This window comes from Prenolepis imparis, unplaced genomic scaffold (assembly GCF_030444845.1).
Source record: "Prenolepis imparis isolate NDT839.2.m4 unplaced genomic scaffold, iyPreImpa1.0 SCAF_3, whole genome shotgun sequence".
NCBI lineage: Eukaryota > Metazoa > Arthropoda > Insecta > Hymenoptera > Formicidae > Prenolepis > Prenolepis imparis.
Genome location: NW_028141161.1, coordinates 13144204 through 13168084, shown reverse-complemented (window position 1 = coordinate 13168084; position 23881 = coordinate 13144204). Strand labels below are relative to the sequence as shown.

General features: G+C 35.7%; 1 protein-coding gene across 9 annotated transcripts in view; it reads right to left on the bottom strand.

The window, feature by feature from the left end:
- The window catches only part of Zfh2 (Zn finger homeodomain 2), a 386236-nt gene that overhangs the window by 171799 nt on the left and 190556 nt on the right, over positions 1-23881 (bottom strand). For all 9 annotated transcript variants that reach the window (XM_083034260.1, XM_083034259.1, XM_083034256.1 and 6 more), the window contains one exon: positions 7484-7519. The gene's annotated coding sequence lies outside the window, so the exon portion shown is untranslated. The remainder of the gene's footprint in view (positions 1-7483; positions 7520-23881) is intronic.

Below are 23881 nucleotides of genomic sequence, written 5' to 3'. Positions count from 1 at the left end.
GGTTTCGTCTGTTCTAAAAAAGGTATTATACACACACACACACATACACATCTTTAGCGTATCAAAGTATTCCCTATTCATTCCCTATAGTACAGCGCACTTATCTCTCAATATTCTTGAAATATTTGCAGATATATGAGTCTCTCTTCCGGAAGAGATTCGACCGGTATTTTCCTCCTATACAAATATTTTATCCCTTTTTCTTTTTTCGTTGTTAATTAATTATCGCGACATCCGGCCGCTACATGCGAAGGCATTTCGGATCTCTCAACTAGAACGAATCTGTTGTCCCTCCACTACTTCCTCTATTCTACTTCATCTTCCTGCCTCTCCTTTTTAGCTCTCGCGGATATTTCGAGATCAGTGACTCTATCTCCCGCGCATTTTGTTCCGGGAAGCGGGAGGTTAATGAGACGTTAGCAGACAGTTATAAATGAACGATAAGGTTCGGGAGATCCCTTTAATAGCCGGTGTAAATTTATAACTCCCAGCGAACGCGTGTACAGGTTATAGATTGATCGATTCCGTAGCAACGTTTGATCAATCGTTTGATTCTCCGCTGTACAAATAGCGTTCGCCGAATAATTAATTCTAACACATTTGCCCGAGCGTTTTCGTTCTCGGATCAAATGTCAATCTCATACCTCGTTCAACGTCGGAGGATGCGCGTTATCTAGCTGGCATGAATTATACAAATCGTACGGTTGTGAGCCAGACAGAAAAATAATAGAGTGTGGAGAATATCTTTTTCTGTCGGCGCTGTAATAATCTGCTGTCCGAAGCTGTTCCAGAAATTTTAATCAACGCTATTTTTGTGCATTAAAGATGATATAAAAAAAAAAAAAAAATTAAACAGTAATGACAATAGATTATTTTAAGCTAAATTCAAAAATTTTTTCTTTAGTGTGCTATTTAATTTAATATGATATATGCGTTTTAAGCCTAAAAAATTGTTTATTTCGTTTTGCTCTAATTTATAGTAAAAGTTTCCTCGTGTTTAATATTTTATAATATGAATATCATACACAGCTTAATAAAGTATAATTTTTTAAATATACTTTTCAATATTTGCGACAATATAAAATTAAAAAGTGTATTGTTACGTGAATGAATTCTTCGAATCAATTCAACAACCAGTTCAGATTTGCATACTTTTGCCGATGAAATTATCTTCACGTCGCGCGTTAATAATTTCATCGCGACCGGTGTAGAGTTTCATAAGCAAACGCACGAGAAGTGTCTGACTTACATATATGCGGCGAGGAAAGCGAGTGCGAACACCGCTTTTTTCTGCGCGATCCCGGCGACATGGATGCCAATCTGGCAATTATGTTCTCATTTCCGAAATTGCCAAGTGCAAAAGACGCACGAAATCGGCGGCGGCGGCATCGGCAATGCCGAAAGAGAGAGAGAGGACACAAAACGAGAATCGAGGTCCCGCCGGCTATGTTGCGACCGCATCAGCGAACGACCGTGCCTATAGAGCGTACCGAGTCTCGATTCGGGCGTGACGGGGCCGGCGGGCAATTATGATAATTACCGGAATTCGTGGGGCACAATTAGGCCAGCGAAGCGACAGAAACGCACTCGAGCACGCCTCGCGACGCGACGCGGCGGCGCGCCGATTTTCTCTCTCGTCCCTTATCTTTTTTTTTTCTTCCCTTATAAAAATTAACGTGGTCACCTTAATTACACGGTGGACGTTGCCACGCGGGAGGCGATTGCGTGTTACATATTCCCAGTCGCATGTAAAAATCGAAAGATCATTTCGTGTTTGTCCCGAAACGGTTGCTCTCGAACGAATTATCAAGTCTTTCCTACGTGAACCTATATGTCGTGCAATAAGATATGTTTCATACTTTGTATCGATTCATATTTCAGCTATGGATTCTTTTACGATTTTGAAACCAATCTTCTCAAATATAAAAACGATAAAATGCAATAAAATAAAGTGATTAAAATTAGAATTAAATTTTCTTAAATTAAAAATAATTATATATAAAAAATTTCGTATAGTTTTTCTGTTACTAAATAACAAGAACAAAGGATCTGTGTTTTACGGTAATTTGAAAATTATCAAGAACACGGATTTCGTGGAAACGTATTCACGTTGTATGTATATTTTGTAAACAGGAACGTGGACGTGCTCCCATATATACGGCGCCGGAAGTGTCCCATAATAAAAGAATGACTTCCGTCGGTGAAACAATACGGTGACTCGGATTACCGCTGCTCGTTGTCCATCTCGCTTCAGTTCCTTCGCTCTCGGCGCTTCGTTTCCTCTTTAGCTTCCTCCTCGCTTCTGTCGCGGGATCATACCGCCAACGTTTCAGCCCGCACGCAAGCGCGTAGCTTTATCCGCTCTGGCCGGTTAATTTGCGTCAGAAATAATTTAACGCCGGAGCTGCGTGTGCCCGCCCGTGTCGCCACGTCACCTCTGGCAATTTCTACCAGCACCAGATTAATCGTCATGACGATCGTTATCGAGACGACTCTCAAGTGTGCGGTTCGGCATTCCGGATTATCGCGAATTACCATTCTCGACTCGCTGACTATGTATTATAAATTAACGTCGCACGCATCCTAGTCGCGACAACAGTATAATTTTATAATTCGTTCCTTGTATTTTTAATTTTATATTTTTTTGTGACAGTAAATATACAGTTAACCTAATCTACTAAAATACTAAGCGATTATAGTAAATCATGATTTTATTCATGAATATGTAAAACTAGTAATTAATGAAATTAATGATGATAAATTTAGGCATTTATGGACGATTAGTCTCTTTAGAATAAATAATCTAATGAATTAATAAAATTTAAGAATATATTTATTTGATAATATATTGCGAATTTATGTGCATTTAACAGTCACATACAGAGTATCGGAACTCTCTTTCCGTATTCAAACGTCGATAGATGACCACCTACATCATAATTATCGAAGATGACTTGTTCGAAATATTAAAACAAATATATAAGAGATAATATTGTGTATTTAATCACTTTATTTTATTGCATTTTTATGTGTGATAAAAATTAGTCGTAACAATTCAATTAAAGCTTTTCATTGAAATTCTAAGCGCTTCGAGAGACCGTTATGCAGAACTTCACCGTGATTGTTTGTTTTCCGGCTGTAATCGCGCACGTCGATTTTCGCGCTTTAACTGAATTCGCGGCGGATACGCTTTGGGCGCTCGTGCGAAACTTTTCACGCGATTAATACGCATACGCTTCGCGCGCAGACCTTACTTAGGCTGAAGCTAACGCGTAATCGCTTAATAACGTCGGCATTGGCGACGTGACGTGAAACGTGTTTGAAATCGTCCAGATAGATGATAGAGAGCTAAACTTGTAACATGAAAGAGAGAAAGCGAGTGTGTGTGAAGGAGAGGGAGAGAGAAAGCATAAGAGAGCGAGAAAGAAAGAAAGGGGAAAAGACGAGAAGGACGTTCCGCTTTATCAGTGCAAATGGGATGCCAGCGTGTTTCCATTAATTCAAATCGCCGAGTAAAATCGTGCCGTGGAATGTCCATTAAAGTCAAGCGGAGAAGTCGTTAGCCTGTCTACGGCAATGTTGGAAGTTATCTGACGTTTTGTTAGAAATTACATTTTATCGATAAGAGTCGTGTGAGAAACGGTGCAAAGTGCAAGATTTTACATTTTGGTAACGCTTTTCGACGGCGTTGAAAAGGTTCTTGTGCGCGCGAATTAAATAAATGGTAATATGTGGAGAACACGCGAGGGAGAGGTTTCTTACGCTATTTCTCTCATAGATATTATTTATATATATTTCGCCTGTATTCTTCTTTTAATTTCGAACCCTCTATCTATACACACTATGCGATATGAATATGAATTAATCCCTTTAATCGATAAATATTTAAATTAAGATTACGACTGTGTAAACGAGTCGTCATATAATGGATAAATAACTGTCGAAAGTTTATTGTGTCTAAAGTTTGAAGATACGCGCGAGGCTCTTTTTAACATAGCATCGTTCGAGCGTAGGGATTAAATCGTTTGATGTAGAATGTGCTGAGGCAGTAATGTGAATAGGATGGTGCGTTGAACGGATGTTCCGGTTTATCAGTGCTTATGGCGTACCGTCGTGTTTCCATTTATTCTGTCGCCGGACAAACTCATGCTATTGGAACGCTTGTCGAAGCCGAGAGACGAAGTCGTTAGGTAATTTGAGGTAAGTTAACTCTTTACAAAATCGCGACGATGTTATTGCCACCCGAGACAGCGAATTTTTAAATCTGATTCGAGAGCCGACACATTTACATCGAACAAATCACCGACTCGAGACGATCACGGCTCCTCTAATCGCTTTCAAGCGACCAATTTTCATTTAATTCAATGAATTACCGTTATCGCAACAACATGGAATAACTTTAATTTTAAAATTTATTTAAATCAAACGCAACGTTATTACGTAGTCTTACAGGATATTCCTAGTTTTTTTTATAACATACAGAAAATGTGATATATATATATTTTTTTTCTCTTAATTGCAGTATTTGAAATAATACTTCAAATTTATTTCAATATTTACACTATGTTCGAATTAATTTCAATAAAATTTGAATGTGCTAAATAATCATATTGACACTGATTACTTCGTAGTTTGAAGTGATATCTGTTGTAATTGGTACAAGTATTGTGAACAAATTATAAAATTTAAATTTTTCTACCATTAAAATATATAACAACAATAATAATAATAAGTTTGATTATTATCATTGCTTACTGTATCAAGAATTACAATCATTCCTCTAATGAATTGAAAAATAAACGAGATAATAAAAATTTACGAACGTTAATTAATTTGCATTGGGTGCTTTTATTTCAACGAGTCTAGAGATACTAATTAAGAAATGTCCCAGAAAGAAAGCATTTCGAAAATGTGAGTATTAAAATATTCTCGGTATTTGTGGCACGCGTTACAAATGTTAACGTAACATTAGGGGTGCCGTGTCTCTATTTTTTTACACTTTTCCACGCGCGCATGAACACGAAATCAGTTAATCCAAACGCATCGGAATTGTCGGGAAGAGGGAAGGCGCGAAGGATGCGGACGCGAAATGGCAAACGTTCCGGTTTGTCAGCACGCGCGTACGGCATACCGCGGCTTGTTTCCATTAATTCGCGTTGCAAGGCGAACTCGTGCCATCGGAATGTCCCAGAGTCGTCGGGGTTATAAAAGGCGAGACGAAGCAACCTAATTTGCTATATTGTCGCGAGCCGACCCACTCGCGAAATATGGCTGTAACTAAGAGTCCCCGGTTCAGATCTGATAAACTAAATCCAATTAACCCTCATCACTTTTAGGATGGAGGGGCTTAATTTTTATCCGAAATCGCGAGAAAATCCTTAAAGCCGCAATCGAGCAAACAAGATGGTTTTTAGAGTAAATACTCATTCGTGTAAATTTGCAATTTATGATTATTTGCATGTATTTTTTTTCTATATATTCTATATATATTTACAACTATCTCTAATTTCTCGATAATTTATATTTAATTTATATTTATATTTAATATATTTTATTCTCCAATTATAATATGTATATATATTTTAATCTATTGGCGTAAAATACAATTTCACTTAATTGCCGTCAATTTTTACAAATGTCTTGTCTCTAAATAAATAAATATATATATATATATATATTTATAATTTATTTCCTAAAATTTCTCATTGATTAGAGAATTAGTCATTTTAAGTTATAGATATAACGGGCCAACGTATTACACAGAAAGGCACCAGTTATTTCATTAATGAGCGAACGAAGATCTCGCGACGAGTATTTATGATTGCTGAAAGATTATTTGCTGCAAAAAGGAATATTCAGCGGCAAAAAGACAGTTATGATCGATTACATGCGTTCCTTCACGTTTCGTCTTATTCCATGTAATTTATGCAACCGATAATTCGGTGTACGGTGATCGCGCTCATGCGTGAATGCGGAATCGCTTAATTTCACATACAGTGAAATATATCACGAAAGAACAGACAGAAGTAGTATAGAAATAGTTGACCTATTGCATCAGCGTGTGATCTAATTTAGACGAAGTTTCTATTAATTCGTTTCAACATTGTACCATCGAAATTAATCGATTTTCGAATACTATTTCAGAATTTTCCGAATAAATCGGATTATGTATATCAACCTATGCGATGCATAAATAACACATGGAAAAACATGTGTTTTCTTTGAATATAGAGCTATAGCAATTAAATCAACAGAAACTTTCCGACAATGAAATACAAATCAGCGTAATTACTATATGTTATGTCATTAGTCATTTTACATTAATTAAATTATCGAGGAATTTCTAAAGCCAAAATATTTATGTATCTTGGCAGAATTTTAATATTAATAAAAATATAATTTTTTTTACTTGATTCTTTAAATGCGTTCTGCTAAAAATTATTAGCTTAGGATTGAGTAAACCATTATATAAGTGCATTAGCTAAATTCCGATTATAATAATCATGATTAAAGTACAGAATTAATTCCGACTACGTAATTAATAAATCTCTAATTTTTTCTGCGCGCACTTCCTGCTCCAATATTTTTTTTTTTTTTTTAAGGAAAGAAAAATATCGCACTAGTAATCGCTTAATATACCGAACGCGACGGAACATAACGATTCGTGACGGCGAGATAGAGAGGTATAGAGAGGACGTACGTTCCGCTTTATCAGCGCATACGCGGCATGCCGCGGCGTGTTTCCATTAATTCGCGTCGCGGGGCAAACTCGTGCCGTTGGAATGCCCGTTGAAGCCGAGAGAGAGAAGTCGTTAAGCTGCGTGCCGTTCGTTCGAGACCGGCAACCGGTTCTCCCATCGGTGATTCGTCGTTAATTCGCCGGCGCGGAGTAAGTAATCGCGCGCGCGTCCCAACGACCACCTCGGGTGTGTTACACGCCTGCGTTTACACCGCGTCAACCGCCCTTAGCTTCCCTTCACGCTCCTCCCGATTGCGGATAGTTTGAGTGAAAAAACGAAAACTCTGTGTGTAGCAAACGAGGACGACCTGTCGATAATGCACGAGTGGCATCTCGATTTCAAAGTGACGGAAATATGTTGCTGCTTCTCGGAAAGGGTTGTAAATTATTCCTGAGCAAAACTCGTTTGCGCGTATATGTTAGATTGCAAATTCAAAGAAATGGGAAAAATTTTAAATTAGCAGCGCTCATTATATTGAGCAGCACACAACATCGTGAAATTTAATTATCTATCTCTGTTAGTATCGCGGGGTGAAAAATAGTATACCAGGGTTTTCCTTAACGTTCGCCTGAGATAAGATTTATGCGCGAGTTATTCATATGTAAAATAATTTCGTATAATAGATTTCCGCTCATTATTTCATGTTATATAAATATACTAGTGTCATAGAGAGTGGTTTACAAGTTCTATATAAACAATGTCGCTTTATACGCTCAACAAGAATTATGACAATATTGACTCACCGAATAAGTTCGCCAGCATAGAACTGGAAGCTCGTTCTGAAACAAACAAAAAAGATTTGTAAGAATAAAAATTTAATACTTTCATAAATACATCTATAATCATATTGCTACATTAGTTCTTTCTTTTGTGCAAATTAAAATCCTAAAACACGAACACACATACATGCAAACGCTAGGTTCGAATAATTCTTTTCAGGCGTTCTTAAATAAGGACGTAATAGTCATGACAAACTCAATGTAATGTTTTACAAAATTCAGATCCAACATAAAGATAAAAAGAAATAGCACTAGGAAATGATTCAAGAGGTAAAAACAATTCAACGTAACACAATTTCACGCAACGTACTGTTTGCACGCGACATGAGAGAGTAAAATTTGCCTCTCTAATATAAAATAAATATAACAATATAAAATAAATAATAAATAATATAAAATAATAAAAATCTTTAACGCTTTGTGAAAATTTTTTTAACATCAGTATGTCAAAGTCAGAATAAATTGCTTTAATTTTATCCATAATTTTTATGATTTATGACGGGACATTATCATTAAGTGAAAATAAGCGAAAAATTCTGTTTTGATTATGCAGAGTACACCTCATCATGCGAACGTATGCATGATGCAGCTGAATCTGGTCCTTGTCAGTCAATTTCTCTGTCATTTAGACCTTGTTGGCTGAGATGCGCGTGTGAGAATGTGGATTATCGCGCAACACGGATGTTTATTACTTCCCTCCCCCTCTTCTCTGGGAATTTTACGACAACTTGAGGATTTAAACACACGTTCACACTTGGTGTTTCGTGTAAGTGTTCAGATACTTAAACCTATTTATATGTGAAAGCGATCGGTCGCGCACGAACATGGGCACAAACGCGCGCAAGAGCAAATCGTCCAGACGAGGCGAGAAAGACACTCGCATTTACGTGCACGCACGCGCGCGACGAGCCAGCCGTGTTATTATATTTTACTTTGGTCGGATGCGGAAACCCTGGGATAATTTGCGCGAACGAGCCGCAATTATTTAAGGGTGTGCATATGTAACGAGAGGGTGGCTCTCTTTTCTCTCTCTCTCTTTCTTTCTCGGTTTACCTCTCTCTTTGTAGGGCCTCGGCGTTTCGTTTAAACGTAAGACGCCGCGTCTATATTGTCGAGTGTCTATCGATTCACGTCGCGATCGCCACGTCGTTGTCGGCGGAGCTGCGAACTCGTAACGTTTTTCTGAGAATTGCTACCTTTAAGTAATAGATATGCAACATCGACGCGAAACGATGCTCGCAGCTGATGCGATGTTTGCTCTTCGCCCCGAAGGGAAATGCTCGCTGTTTTACGAAGAACCGCGAGGCCAGAAATTTGAACGCCACTCCGCAATGCTGCGATATAATTCTGAGACGAGATCGAAGCGCGAGATTCAAGATCGCGTGTAAGAACATTTGTGTAAAAGTCGGTTGCCGGGGCAAGAGTGATACGTGGTCTCATCAAATAAAGATTTAGAGAAGGTTACAATTATTTATATAACTATTATTTATATATATAAAATCGCAGAGTTTTTAACTTTGGTAAAATCTAACTGGACGCCAACTCGCCTGAAGTATATCGAACAAGCGATACTATCGAGGAAGGGGATGATAATGGTTGGGTTGATTCGAGGGGTTAATTATGATCCCTCATCGGTATCACTGCTATATCCCCGTTATTATGAAGGGTCTCTCTTGCATTAAATTTTACTATAAAAAGAGGAAAAGCTATTAAGCTATTAAGATAAAAACCGTGTTCTTCCTTACTTGGAGACTGTAATTCTTTTTCTTCTTTCATTTCAGGATTTTTTTATAAAGAATGCACGACAAATTTACATATTTAAATAGGCTTTGTGTATGCTAGAAAATAGAAGAGAACAATGTTCATATATATACAATGTTCTTCAAATGAAAAAATATCTCTAAAATTTGAAAATTATTCTATTCGCACAACACACAGACAAAAGAAATTAAAGTATAAATATTTATAAAGAAAGATTGAAAGAGTATATATTACTGTAGAATAAAAGAGAAGTAGCATATTTTAGATAAAAAGAATTTCCTTTTTCCCGCAATAAAATTCTCACGATAAAATTTAATGTTCTAGTTGTAAGACATGTTTATGCAATCATTTTTCAAACAGTTATCGAAGACTTAGGAACATATGTTAGAAAATATCATTAATAATATTAAAATAATATTATTAAACATGACAATAAATAAAAATTGTATGTGTAAAATTTCACGCGGCTTATTCCACTCTTTCCTGTTCTACAGAAATACCAATTCGCCTTATTTCGGGATCGACCGGCCGCCGCCGATCGCACGTAACTATTCGAAGCTAATGCTCGCACGCGGCTCCTAATCGTCGCACGTACATTGGGGTTGGATGTCCGTCGCCTTCGTGTGTTTACCTCGTATATACGTATACACACATAGTTACAAACACACACGCGAGCGCAGCAGACCTACGTAAAGGCGAAACCCGTTACGTGTGTCGATGAGAGTGCAGCGAAGCACTAACGCCGGGGTGGTGTCGAGGGTGGTTGGAGTGGCTAGGGGGGTGATTATGAGCGAGTAAGTGCCGCCGTCCAGTTTTTACCCCCTTTCCCTTCCCGCAACCCCGGTTGACCGTTCTACCACCATCGTGACGGCAACCATCTCCCACCCCTTCGTCACTAACCCGCTGGCTCTAGCCGCGTTGGTTCTCTTACCACCGACTCGACTAAACCTCCAACGGATCAATACGCTAAAACATTGCCACGTCGAGACGCCGCCGTGTAAAACCCGAAAGAAATACCGTCGTGGGGGCGGTGTTTTCCCTTAGCCAGCGGCCACCGCGTCTCCTCCGTTCACGCGGCTAACGAACTTCCGGTTTTCGACCCTTTTATCGTCCGGGCTCTTTTGCTCTTTCGCTCTCTCTCCCTCTATTCCTTATCGCTCATTCTGCTTTCATTTTATCATAGCTTATATCTTTGTTTGGTCAGTAACCAAAATTTACGCAACGTGGATTTCTCATTAGAGAAGTCATTAAAGAAGATATAAGAAAATTTTATGCGAGATTCTTATATTGTTTCTTTCTGAAATTAGGCCGGCCAAAGATTGATTTTAAAAAAAATTAAATGGCTTAATAGATTCCTGGGATATTAAATAAATATCATTGATAGATATTAAAAATTTGACTTTATGTATATAATCAAATTTGCAATTTCTATCAATGATATTTATCGTTAAAATAAGATAATCATTAAAAATATATTATTTAATTGCATTTTAAAGTTTATAGAAAAAGCTCTAATTATAATAATAATATGTAATAATAATTGTAAACATAGAAATGAATAAGTGAATAATAAATGAACGTTATAGTACAGCAATAAAAATATGATAATATATTAAACATAAAACTGCATTACTATGTATATAAAAATCATTAAAATAGGTTTATATATAACCTCATCTTAATAAGATGATTATTATCTGATATGATATTATAAAATATAAAACATTATGTAAATGTGATTTAAAATTTAATTTTCTTAAATTATGCAAACAACTTGCAACATATTTTACGGTAATATGCTAGTCTTCATCGCACCAGATAAAACTTTCTACTAAAAAAGAATTTAAAAGGATTTAATTTTCACCGAGATGCATTTGTAAGATGAAGAAAGCGCAGCAAGAATCAACCGAAAGAAAAATCGGTACATTCGTACGATGCGTAATACGATATTTCACTTTCGCGCAATCATAGCTCGCTCTTCAAGATAGAAAGAGCTCACCATCGATAGCGGACCTTCAAAGGGCGCGAAAGACAGATGAACGGATGTCCGTGGCCTACCACAACCCACGTAAGGCAACGGATCCGCTCTCGTCCTTCGGTCCCCTCATCGATGTACGTATACACGTTAGTGTTCCTACTCTCACGTGTGCCCGACCTAACGTCGGGTTTCCGTGGACGATCGATATATCGATTGTCGTCGACGAACGACGACCGGCTGGTCGACAGCCACGAAGGTGAAAGAGAAAAGAAGAAATAGATAAAGAAAGAGAGCGAGCTGGGGAAGTAAAAGCGCTCACGGGTGTTGTTCGTGTATGTCTGCTCTGTGGTCACTTGTTGCCTGCTACCCCCGGGGGTTGGCCTTGTCCCTCTGTGTTTGGGGAACGCTTGTCGTTCGACCGCCGACAAACCGCACGGCGACCAAAGCGTGCCTCGAGATCTTTCCGCTGGTGGATTAGGTCGGCTATCCCGAGATGCGAATTTCCGATCTCCCTTGTTGTTTCTCCGTTCGCGCCTCTCCGAGCGTAGGATTGCTCCAACTCGAAATCTTTACGATCTGCGGTTTTTGAATTACGGAACTCTAGAATGCGCGATGAATAGCTAATTGGATCTATGGATTATCACGACATCAAAGCTTAATTTTTTTTAAATCGTTCTTGAATTTTTAGAATCTTAAATTGTAATTTTTTTCAAGGGTAACTTAATATTCATATTTTTTATATCACATAGCCTCTATCTTTTCGATTTTTAAGATGGCTCTAAATAAACTTGAAGTTTTAAAAATTATAAAAATGAGTTTTAATTACATGGGGGGGAAAAAAAATTTGTGGAGTTTAGTATTTCAATTACTTTTGCGAAATCAATAAAAAGTAGATCCTAATAAGCGCTATTTATTTTTGCACAATACAAAGTTTACTTTCAAAGAAAAACACGCGGGAAAACTTATCCAGTTAACTATAAAGCAAAAATCTAACCTCTTTAGAATACAGCAATATTTTATGATAATTTTTCAAAGTCAAGATTATTTGTCAAGATTAAATGTTTCAGATATCTTACTTTATATATTTAATCGCAACTGAAAAAATAGCTAGTAACTCTAATTCATGTTATACCCCATGTTATCATTTAAGTTTTCAATTACTTCCTCTGCGCATTTTTTCAGAATATATAGAAAGAATGAGTTTCACGTACAAACATGCAACGTTACATGCAACGTTACATGCAAGGGGTTGCGGCTTTTCGTCTTTCTTATCTATTTTGATATTTTCAAGACAATGTTATTTAAATCGTCGCGCTTTGTAAGCTGCAAATTTATGATTGAAATTTTTTCAATGTTTGCGCGTAATAAATGGAAACGCCGCTGGAAAGGTTCTTTCAAGATTCGTAGATATTTTTAATAACTAGAACAGCACAAGCTACGTGCGCACTATATATATATATAAAGTTTGTTTGAATTCGATTAATATTTTTTGAGAAATCAGCTGATTAAAGTGTTAATTTGCTAATTAAATTTTAAAATAATATGTCATAAAAATTAAAATAGTAATATCTTGTAAATAGTTATCACACTTTATCCTCGATTAATATTTTTTGATAGAAATCAGCTTGATAACTGTCAAAATATTGGTTTAGAGTATTATAACATATTTAAAATATATTATTTTATTTTATTTTATTTTGAACAAACTGATTAATTTTTTCAATATATGTATATATATATATATTAAACATTCATTAAAATTCATCGCTCTGATATTTAAGAATGGTACGAGAAACCGTGATAATTCAGAAATCGTTGTCCAAACGCGCTTGAATGGCCAGACTTTCGTAAAGAACGTTCAAAACTACACTATACGAATGCAATCACGAGTATAGGTGACTAAAATGTATGAAAGAAAAAGTTTGTCGAAGGATATGTATTTTTGCCTCAGTTTTTATCTGCGTATCGAGTTTCGGACGCGCGTTTCGAGTTTCTGAGCCGTGCTCACTCGAGCGTGAAAGAATTGGAGATAACGCGAGAAGGACGCGAGATGTTTCGCAAGATGTCAATGTATCTCTCTTCTTTCGCTTTTTGACAGAAATCAGCTAATTAAAACGTTAATTTGCCAATTAAATTAAAAAATAAAAATATGTTATAAGAATTAAAATAATAATGTTGTAAATAATATATTATAATTCCTTAAACTCGATTAATATTTTTGACAGTTATCAGTTGATTTCTGTCAAAAAATATTATTCGAGTTTTTAAAGTATTATAACATATTATTTATAACATTATTGTTTTAATTTCTATAACATATTTTTATTAAAAAATTTAATTAGTAAATAATCCTTTGATCAGCTGATTTCTGTTAAAAAATATTAATCGAGTTTAAAAACTATATTATTTTTAAAAAATATTCTTTTTAATACAAAACCTTAATACGAAACATCGTCATTTGTTTCGGGACCTCGCGGGCTCGATCTGATAAAAGCGTAAACGTGACACGGCAAACACAAATGTGCTAACGCGTTAAATAAAATTTTTCTTTATCTGCTAATTTTTTTTTGTAAACCCAGTTGTTTCGTTGCACTGGTACGATAATCGAGTAAACCTGCGTTCTCTCACGGAACCTATCTAAAGTCTCCGTCGTGTCTGGCTTCGGAAACACACATCACAGGTGTCAATTCTTTGTTAACGTTATTTATGCTATATAGTCTTCGATATCTTATCAATAATCTGATTATTACATATTGTGTTAAAATGACATGATTCTCTTACAAAGCTATATTATCGTTTCTTGAATATATATATATATATATATATATATATATATATATATATATATATATGTTTTTAAGTTGGAAAAAATTTTATGACATTTTAAAGTCCAATAATGTTGCTACGTTGATTTCAAAATGAAAAAGATTATGATAGATTGTGCATAAATAGTTTGTCATGTTACGATAATATTTGAAGAAAGATATGTCGATTTAAAAAATATAGTCAATCTGTCAAATTGAATATCGAAGCGATGATCTACGTGCAAATTCTTCATTTTTAATATCGTTTTCCTCTTTATAAAATTCACAAAATAATAATAGTATAGTAACGATAATATACACACTGTGCAATCTCCAATAAAAACTAACTATGATTGACGTGAAATATGTTTGACACACTTATATGTTTTCAAAATTTAACAATAAACTCCAACAATTAGTAACGATTCTGGAAATTGTAACACGAAAAGATACATATCAGAAGTTCGACAGAAACACGACAAAGAAACGTTTTCTTGATGTCAATGTGATCAATTATTAGAAGCTATTATCTGGTACGTTCGCGGTAGGAGATCCAATCTATTATTACAAACTATATTTCACTGTTCGACGCTATGTGTTCGCGATAATTGTTTACGCTGAACTTTCGTGTAGCGCGATCGTCTTTATAACTATAATTAACTTTGTGAGAGCATTAACGTTCCACATTTCTCTCTTATTATACTTGTCAGCAATTATCTCTCATTTGATTATTTTAGTTAATCCATTAATAACGCTCCCCCGCAAAAAGTATTAATAATTATTTATAAGTATAAATTTAACATTTATGTATGTGCTGTTTTAATTTCATTAAAATTGATATGTTTATATTAATCAATAAATAAATTTATATAACAATTTTGTGAATATATTTTGTGTAAAAAGTTTTTATTAAAATTATTAAGTTTCTTATTCTCGATGATGATAGTACACTATAAAAGATTTTTTATGATAGTTAATTTCTATAAAAAATTTCCGTAATCTTGCAGAAGCGTGTGATTATTTTCAACTCTGTTTTAATGAACAACCGATTCGTACCTACGATCATTATCTTCATTTGTGAATTTCTCGTTTCCTGTCCCCTTCCTCCTCCCCCTTTCCCTTTCCCTCTAGCCTCTACAACGTTACTTTCTATTACCGCACAGTGCCTGCAACAAGCTCGTGTCCACGCAACAAAAGCTTTCCGCGCGGCGCAGAAAATCGCTCCTCGCGTAGAAGATCGTTAGTCTCGTTTTCCTCGAGTCCCACACACGCGGCCCGCGCGACGGCGATCGTAGGTAGGTAGAAGTCAGCAGCTAATGACGGCAGCGAGAGAGTTCGCGATATATAACGCACGTGGGAAACGCCGTGGCATGGTTCCGTCCGGGGATTATATAATATTCAATTTTAGCATGCGTGTGCGACCCGTTCTTAATCCAGCCATTACGTTTAATTGGTCGAGATTAGCTAATATCCCCGGTATAGTGATTAGGCCGTGTCCGCGGCTCGTTTTAAATTGAAACCAATTCCCCGGAGTGTACATACCCTACGTATGCACCATATCGTCAGACGTCGATCTCGCCGATCGACAGGTCGATCGGCTGTACGCCGAAAAACGGAGAGAGAGAGAGGGAAACTCGAGAAGGCTATAAGCCTTTGCACAATGCCAGGCAACAGGCAATTGGAACAGGGAATAGAAAATATCTATCAATAGGAGAGAATAATATCTATTCCATTTTCTTATTGGTGGATATTTTCTATTCCCTGTTCCTATTGCCTGGCATTGTGCAAAGGCCTTTTCTTCTGCGCGATGGTACACTGATGGTCAGTGATGGCAATCGCGCGACATCGTCTTTCCCTCATGGAATTTAGAGAATTTCTTCCCATACCGTTGAAATTCGATACGATTGAGATACGACGGAAAAACTTATTTTAAACAAAATTAATCGAGCAAATGTAAATGAACAATTAAGATGACGTATTGTTGGCACAGTAAATAAAATGTGCGCACAATAAATAAAACTATTAAGATGAAAATTAAGGAAAGATAGACATTTCGCAAGGCTTTTATTATTATGTGTTTATTGTAATCAAATATGTATATTTTAGAAAGAAGAATTAATTATTGTTTATGCAATACTTTTTTAAAGATTAAAATATTGTTGAGGAGTCGATTAACGATAATCGCTTAATGGCCCGATAATTCCGCATCTGCAATGCGTTAACATTTGACTTCAATAGGCGACGTCCGTTCACCTCGCAGGAGTGAGAAGCGGCGATTTTCTAATCTTCAGGAAGATTCAAAATAATTATGCGAATGTTGCATATACGAACTTTCTCTTTAATACACCACAACCATGTGTCTTTATTAACCGTATGAGAGAGTGTCGTATGAAACGTAGAGAAATTCGTTTATTTTATTGTGTACCCCATATCATGATTATCCATATGATAATGAATTAAAATAAGGATCACTCTTTAGATGCGTTATTTATAACAAAGCTGTGCGAAAAATCGATTATTTTTCCCGATAATTTTCCGTTCACATCTTTGAATTATGCTTTTGCTTTTCGAGGAAACATTTCTAAAAGCAGCCGCGTGCATGCACGTGTAAACTTGGCTATTATTATGGACCATTCACACATCCTGGCATCCAGGTGCGTAAACAAGAAACCTTACTATCCTTTTGACAAGAACCGGCCAGGTGAAGATTGTCACCCTCGTACCTAAGATTTGACTCTATAAAGATTATTGCAAAGAAATCGTCGAAGCACGATGATTGTTCGTTTTAATTCCGAGCTCAAGAAACTTGTAAATAAATCATGAAAAAAAATTTCGAAATACGAATATTTTGAAATAAATAACATATACACGAACATAATACATAATATATTTATATATAGAAAACATAAATATCTTATATAATATTACTCGCATGAATAATATATTTAATAAAAATGTAACAATAATATATAAAAGATAAAATAAATCTTAAGAATAATAATAAAAATGATCTATTTCTATTATCTTACTTGTTATTATTATGTGTTTGTGTGCGTTATTATTTTAATTGTATTAATTAATTAATTTCATTGTATAATATAGTATAATATAATATATATTATTATATATATTATTTTTAAATAAATATTTTTATGCAACTGATATTCTTAAAAATATTTCCAACGATATTTAATCGCAGCATCTTTATGTAAGCCTGATCCGGATGCTATTCAAAACGCAAAATTCTTTAATCGAGAAACGACGTCCTTCCCTTTTTCTCAGGAAACCTAAAGGTTAATAACCGCGAAGCAAAGCGTAGAACCATCAAAAATGACGGTTGAAACGAACGGTTAAAGAAAAATGTACCTCAAATGTAAGAATTGGGATTTATTTGAATGAATTCAGAGGTTCAGGTAGAAAGGACGCGTTGATGAATCTTTAGAATTTTAGAACGAAAACGAGGACGAGATGCTTGGGAAAATTCGAATTTTCGTGTAAAAATAAAGATCAGATAGAAAAGAAGTCGGCGAACTATGGACAGGAAGATATGTCAAAATGGTGATCTTTATTATTGAAACGAATAAAGCGGATTTACTGGTTCAACAGAAAAAAAAGCTCATCCGCGACATCCCGGTGGTGACCCTGACGGTGACACCGGTCAGGGCAGTTCAATGGAATGCATTTCCATACATTAGCTACCAAGCGTTTTCGTATGTGTGCGTACGTGTATGCAATAATATCGAGAAAGGGAGAAAGAGAGGAGAGGGAATACGAGCTGGTTTTTCCGAGAATTATGATAGATAAGGTATACCTTCAGGGCATAATGTCCCGCGTATCCGCGGGGGAGCAGTCGCTCCCGGTGGCCGCCTGGTATCCGAATTCGAAGTCGAAATTTCGGTAGGCCAATCGGAATTTATCGACCGGTCCTCATAACTGAATTTTATAACACCGGACGCGGGAAATAATATCATGCGAGGGCCACCTTAATATTTGGGTGCGTTCCTTCTAAACTGATTTTTAGTTTATTGTCAGGGAGCTCTTTCTTCTCGAAGAAGGTGGACCGAGCACGTCACATTTAATGGCGAATATAAAAAAATAAAAATAAAAAGAACCGATTTAGTCACGACGAGCGTAATTTATTGCTATATCCGATTGAATGATATTCTCTTGAACGTATGGATCGTGGTAAAAATCGTAAATAAACGTGATCTACTAGCGAGCGATAAATATTTCACGGCCCGTTCATTCTGTGTACGGTTGCGGACGACGCGCGAGGCAGCATTTAGATTTTACGGCGTTTACAGGAGACCGCGTCTCTTCTCTTGTATCTTATTTCTCTCGGCAGGTGTTTTCTCGCAGGTGCGTTACGTACGTCGCAATTTTTATTCTCCACGCGGAAGAATTTATTATCTCGTCTCAGACGCATTAGCGCCGGCGTTACACCGGTTACACCGTATGTCTCCCCGGATGGAATGCGAAGGAATTTTATTAACGACACGTTATTTCGCCGATCATTAAAAACCACGCTGATTCTTGGTCGCGAGATAACACCATCCTGCTCTCGAGCTGTATCGTGAGATTTATTTGATACTTGTGCGACGAATGGGATATTTTACAAGTAGATATATATATATCATTGTAATTTGCTATCAAAAGTATTTTTTCATGCCAATGTATATTCTGATATTTTCTTTCAGTTAATGCACGAGATGTATATCTCAATAGAAAAATCCTATAAATCTTTGATAACATGTATAATGCGCTGCATAAATTATCGCTACTAACTATCGATGCTAACATAAGGTCGATTGAAATGGCCAGATGACAGATAATAAGGTAGACAATTGATTATCGAGCACGTTATCGCTTGCGTTTAATTTGCCGAATATTTTTCTTCAATTTATACTCTCAACAAACAAACAACAATATTCCTGAGCGTGTAGAAAATTTTTATCATACACATATTAAAGTTAAATTAAAATTATTAATATTAAATATAATTTTGATTTTAATAAAATTATCTTTTTATGTAGACTTTATAATATTTGCATATATAATTTCTATATAATCCGTAATATATAATTTTATAATAAAATTTACGCGTTATATTGTATTCATATTTCTATATACGGAATCGAATTCATAATTTTTTAAAATTAAAAGTTAGCGTATTTATTATATATTGATGTAATTACGAGCAACGCATTTTTTATCTCGATGTTATATCTTCGTCGTACAAAAGATTACTATATCCTTTAGCTATATTCCACGTCTCGATAGAGAAGCACATTATATGTACGTAGCTACGGTACGCAACGCAGGATATCGCGAGTAAATAAGGGTACTAGCCTTATTTGCTCGGAAACGTGGCCTCAAGGAAAGACGGATAACACGTGCATTTACTCTCGCCACCGAAGTTCTCGTAGAGGCATAGCCAGTCAGCCAATTAGAGTCTAGCTAGGCTGAGGGCATTTTTATATTCCAAAATATCATTAAAACTGCAATGCGCGCGCGCACTCTCGTATATGAAAAGCATGCTGCACACGAGGCTCTTAATTCGATTCTAAGTGCCTACCAGGTGGTGTTGGAAAGTTGGGTTTGAAATCGGTCGTGTTTTACGCGCATGCCTGCATTATTTATCGTAATTAAGAGTCGTAAAGTACCAATAAACATTACGAAAATATTAGATGTTCATAAAATTTCAATTCTAAAATTATTTAAATTAAGTGAACAATAAAATTTTTTTTATTTAGACCTTTATATTTGTAATATTCGCATAAAATTCTGACTATTATTCATTATTTTATATGATCATTATATGCATATTATATTGCAGGAACTTCACGAATGTGCAAAATCATTGAAAAATCCACTAATTCTTGCTCGTTAAAATCGTGCAGATTATATATTGTATCATAACGAAATAATAAACAAAGCGAATACAAAATAATAAATATTGCAGAGAATGCATAAGGAGGAAGAACCCGTAGTGGGGATTCTCTAAAGAGGATGTGCGAATAGCAGGAAGGGAGTTCAGGAGGAAACGACAAAAGAGGAGAGATGGACTTTATGTACACGAGACGGTGCACGGATATACGGCCCATATTACAGACTGCTAGTGCACACTTGCCAGGTTTTATAAGGCGCTTAAAATTTTATTCGTTATAAAATTCCCATCTCGTACTCCCACTGTCGCGTCGGGCTGTTTCCCTCCCCGGATGCGCCCTGTAAAAAAAAATTTCGCGGAGCCGAGGGAGTAACTTTCGAGTAGCTCCCTTCAATCATTGCAATGTTCTAAGCAGAATAACAATTTACGCGTTGTTTGCGATGTAACTAAGTTTTCGTTCGCGTGATCAAATCTGATGAAGAAGTTACTTTTAAATGTTACAGATTCTAATTATTATATCTTCAAAATTACAGATTAAAACTTCAGCAAAAATTTACTGTATTATTTTTGAAACACAATTTATTAATTTTCGCGCCTCTATATATTTCATAGTCGCGAAAATCTTATAGTCAAAGATAATTTGTATCAATAAAATCTGGTTGGCAGGATTAATAGTATGCGTAAGTAAAGTATACGTAAAGTATGGTAAAATGGTAAAATATTCAGATTTCTTTTGAAAATAGTTTTATAGCGTAAGGAGAAACGAAGAAGGTCTAACAATCTGTTCTCACCATGACGTATTGTTACTGAGTTATATTCAAGCGGCTGCACCTGAATCAACTTAATTTTCCTGAGAAAAGAGATTAAGCGAGAATGGTTGGCGAGAACGGTAACGAATGGTTCTGAAAAGCTCTTCAAGCATTCACCGCTGTTGTCGCCAATAAACTAGCATAACTAGTATATATATGTATATTCGCCGGTTCTTAAAAAATTTTCTATACGTATAATTAGTACGTTTTTAAGAATATGAATTAAGAGAAATAGTACATATCTTTTATAATTTATAAATAATATCTATTATAATAAAAATTGTCTAAATTATATATGCCCTTATAAAAGCAATTTATAAAATTTTTATATATTCTAATTTAGAGAAATCATATACAATTTCGATAAATTGTAATTTTCTTCTGAAAAGAATACGTCACTTTGCAAAAATAATATGATTACTCAAGATTGTTGAGAATTACTTTAAATAACTATGCGAGCTTTAGTTTTAAAAAATAGCTTCATTGTGATTCCAGCAAGTAATCGCGAAAGTTATTGTTCAGGGAATGACCAGAACCCATTGTGAATTGCGATCGCTTTAATTTCTAATAATAAAATTAATTATAGAGAGATATATATACTCTCTCCTCAAGGACTCGACCCGACCTCGCTCTCGCGTTCGTTCCCGCTTTGCTCTCCTGGATCTCGGGAGGGCGGCTGCGTCCCTTGGGTTGCAACCAGTTTCGAACAGTTCGACGGAAACCAGTCGAGCGCGAGGAAAAGAGAGAAGAGGAGCGCTCTCGTTCGCAGGAGGGACTTACGGACACTTGGCCGCTCAATGGCGCGAATTTAAGAGCGCCAGCCGTTACGCTTCTCATTCGTTAGCATAAATTAATTATTTTTTCAGGGATGCGACAGTGGAGGGAGAGGACTGTAGCCAGGGGCGGTCTGGTCTCGCTAAAGATCCCAAGCCCCGGACATTCGTTGCTTGATGGCTTGTTGCTCGGGCGCGCGGAAATCGAGACGCCGCATTGCGGACCTTACGGTTGATTGTCCTCCGTCAGGATGTTAAGACCCATTAAATAAAACGCGTATCTGTAGTTGTATACTAGCCGTTGGCTACGAATTTCTTAATGAATTTACACTCCATCTTCATTTAGTGCAAATTTGATAGAAGACATTTCCTTTTAATTTTTAATTTTCGATATTAAATATTTTGACAATTACGAATTAAATTTAAATGTTATTTAATTGAGATTTGTTGTGATAATTGAGAAATAAAACTTGTACACAAACTTTTTAATTTTTGACGAGAATAATACGAAAATTATATACTACTGTGCGAGATACATCTCAATAAATAATAAATAAGTATTAAATTATATATGTATATATTATTTATTAATTCATTTATTTATTCGATATTTATATTTATATCCGAACTGTATTAAAATTATATTTATATACATACACTTGTGAGAGAATTTTCTTTTAGAATTTACTCTGAAAATCATGGTAATCCCCGGACAATACGATATGAAAAGAATTTTATGAGAATTTCTCTGATTAATATTTATCACAATAAAAATAATAATATCTATCACAATAAAATATAAAATATATTTAATTAATTTTACTAAACTGCATGGTAAAATTAATCAAACATATTTTATATTTTATTGTGATAGATATTATTTTTATTGTGATAAATATTAATCAGAGAAATTCTCATAAAATTCTTTCCATACCGTATTGTCCCACGATTACCATGATTTTCAGGATAAATTCTAAGAGAAAATTCTTTCTGTATATATATATTGTTAGTATAGTTCGAATATAAATATAAATATCGAATAAGTATATAAAATAAAGTTAGTATAGTTTGAAGTATCTATAGCCCAAAGAAAATTTAATTTATATAAATCGAATTGATAATATATATTATTTTAATTATAACTGTGTGTTATCATGTACAATGTACATGTATAGATATAAGCTGATAAGAACTTGGGCGAGTTAAGAGAAGTTTTACATTTTACATCTGAAATCTGCCGGTGACACGAAATTCGATAACCCTCCGACAAAATTAACGGTTTTCCTTCGTGATTCAACGACTGGTTGAAATACTGCATTAGCGCGACCGTGCGACATATCGCTTTCGAAATCATGGTGGATAGGTTTTGAGGTCGCGTCCAGTTCGCGCGCGCTTACGGGCGCGCACAATAAGCGAAGTGGGCTTAGATTGGGCTAATTAATTAATGCGCACGTCCTGTCCCATCCCGCCTAATTATCCCGCTTGTCAGCTCTACTACCGTCGTTCGCTACGCCGTTAATGCGCGTCTCTCTGTTCCTCTACATTCTGGCGTGTAACCGCTGACTGCATCTCTCTCGCTCGTAATTATAATCGGGCTAATTGTGACGTCAGACAGGAAGCTACACCTAGAAAAATCCGTCTGACGTACATACGCGACTCGCGAGAAGCCTGCAGCGGCTCACATCCTATGATCATTCTTCAGGATCGTGATACCGATCTTATGCGACGCAGATGCACGTCCGCGAAAATAAATCGTTCGGATAATCTAATTTTGTTTACACTTATTGGAAATTTGCAGCGCGAATATGCCAACTGTGCTCTCAGGCATTCGTAACCCTTATTGTGAAAGGAACTAATTAATTGGCTAGATTTTATGCGAGTACTTGGACATTTATAATAATCATGTTAATTGACGATTTGAGAGATTCTCTTTCACCATTCACAATTTATATTTCGATTTAAACATCATTAAGAATGATTTCAATTTTTATCAACTTGTATTGATATATTTTAATTTATATAATTTCGAAATTATGTGAGTCTATTAAATAATAATATTGATTTTCAATTATAAAATGATATGTATCTAAAATTTTATTAGAAACAAAATTAGAAGAAAAATTATGAAAGCCCATTGCATCTCGAATCGTTCGTCTAATGTATTTATCTGGTACAATAATGTATATAATAATGTGCGACATTATCTTGCTCGTTACATTGCCGATCAAATAATTATTCGAGGATAAAGCGTTCGTATTTTCCGCCATGTAGTTTAGCCCTGCAGATAATTAACGTTACTGCAGGTTCTCGGATGCGCCTCTTCGTAAATAGCTTCGAATCTCGCGGTTCA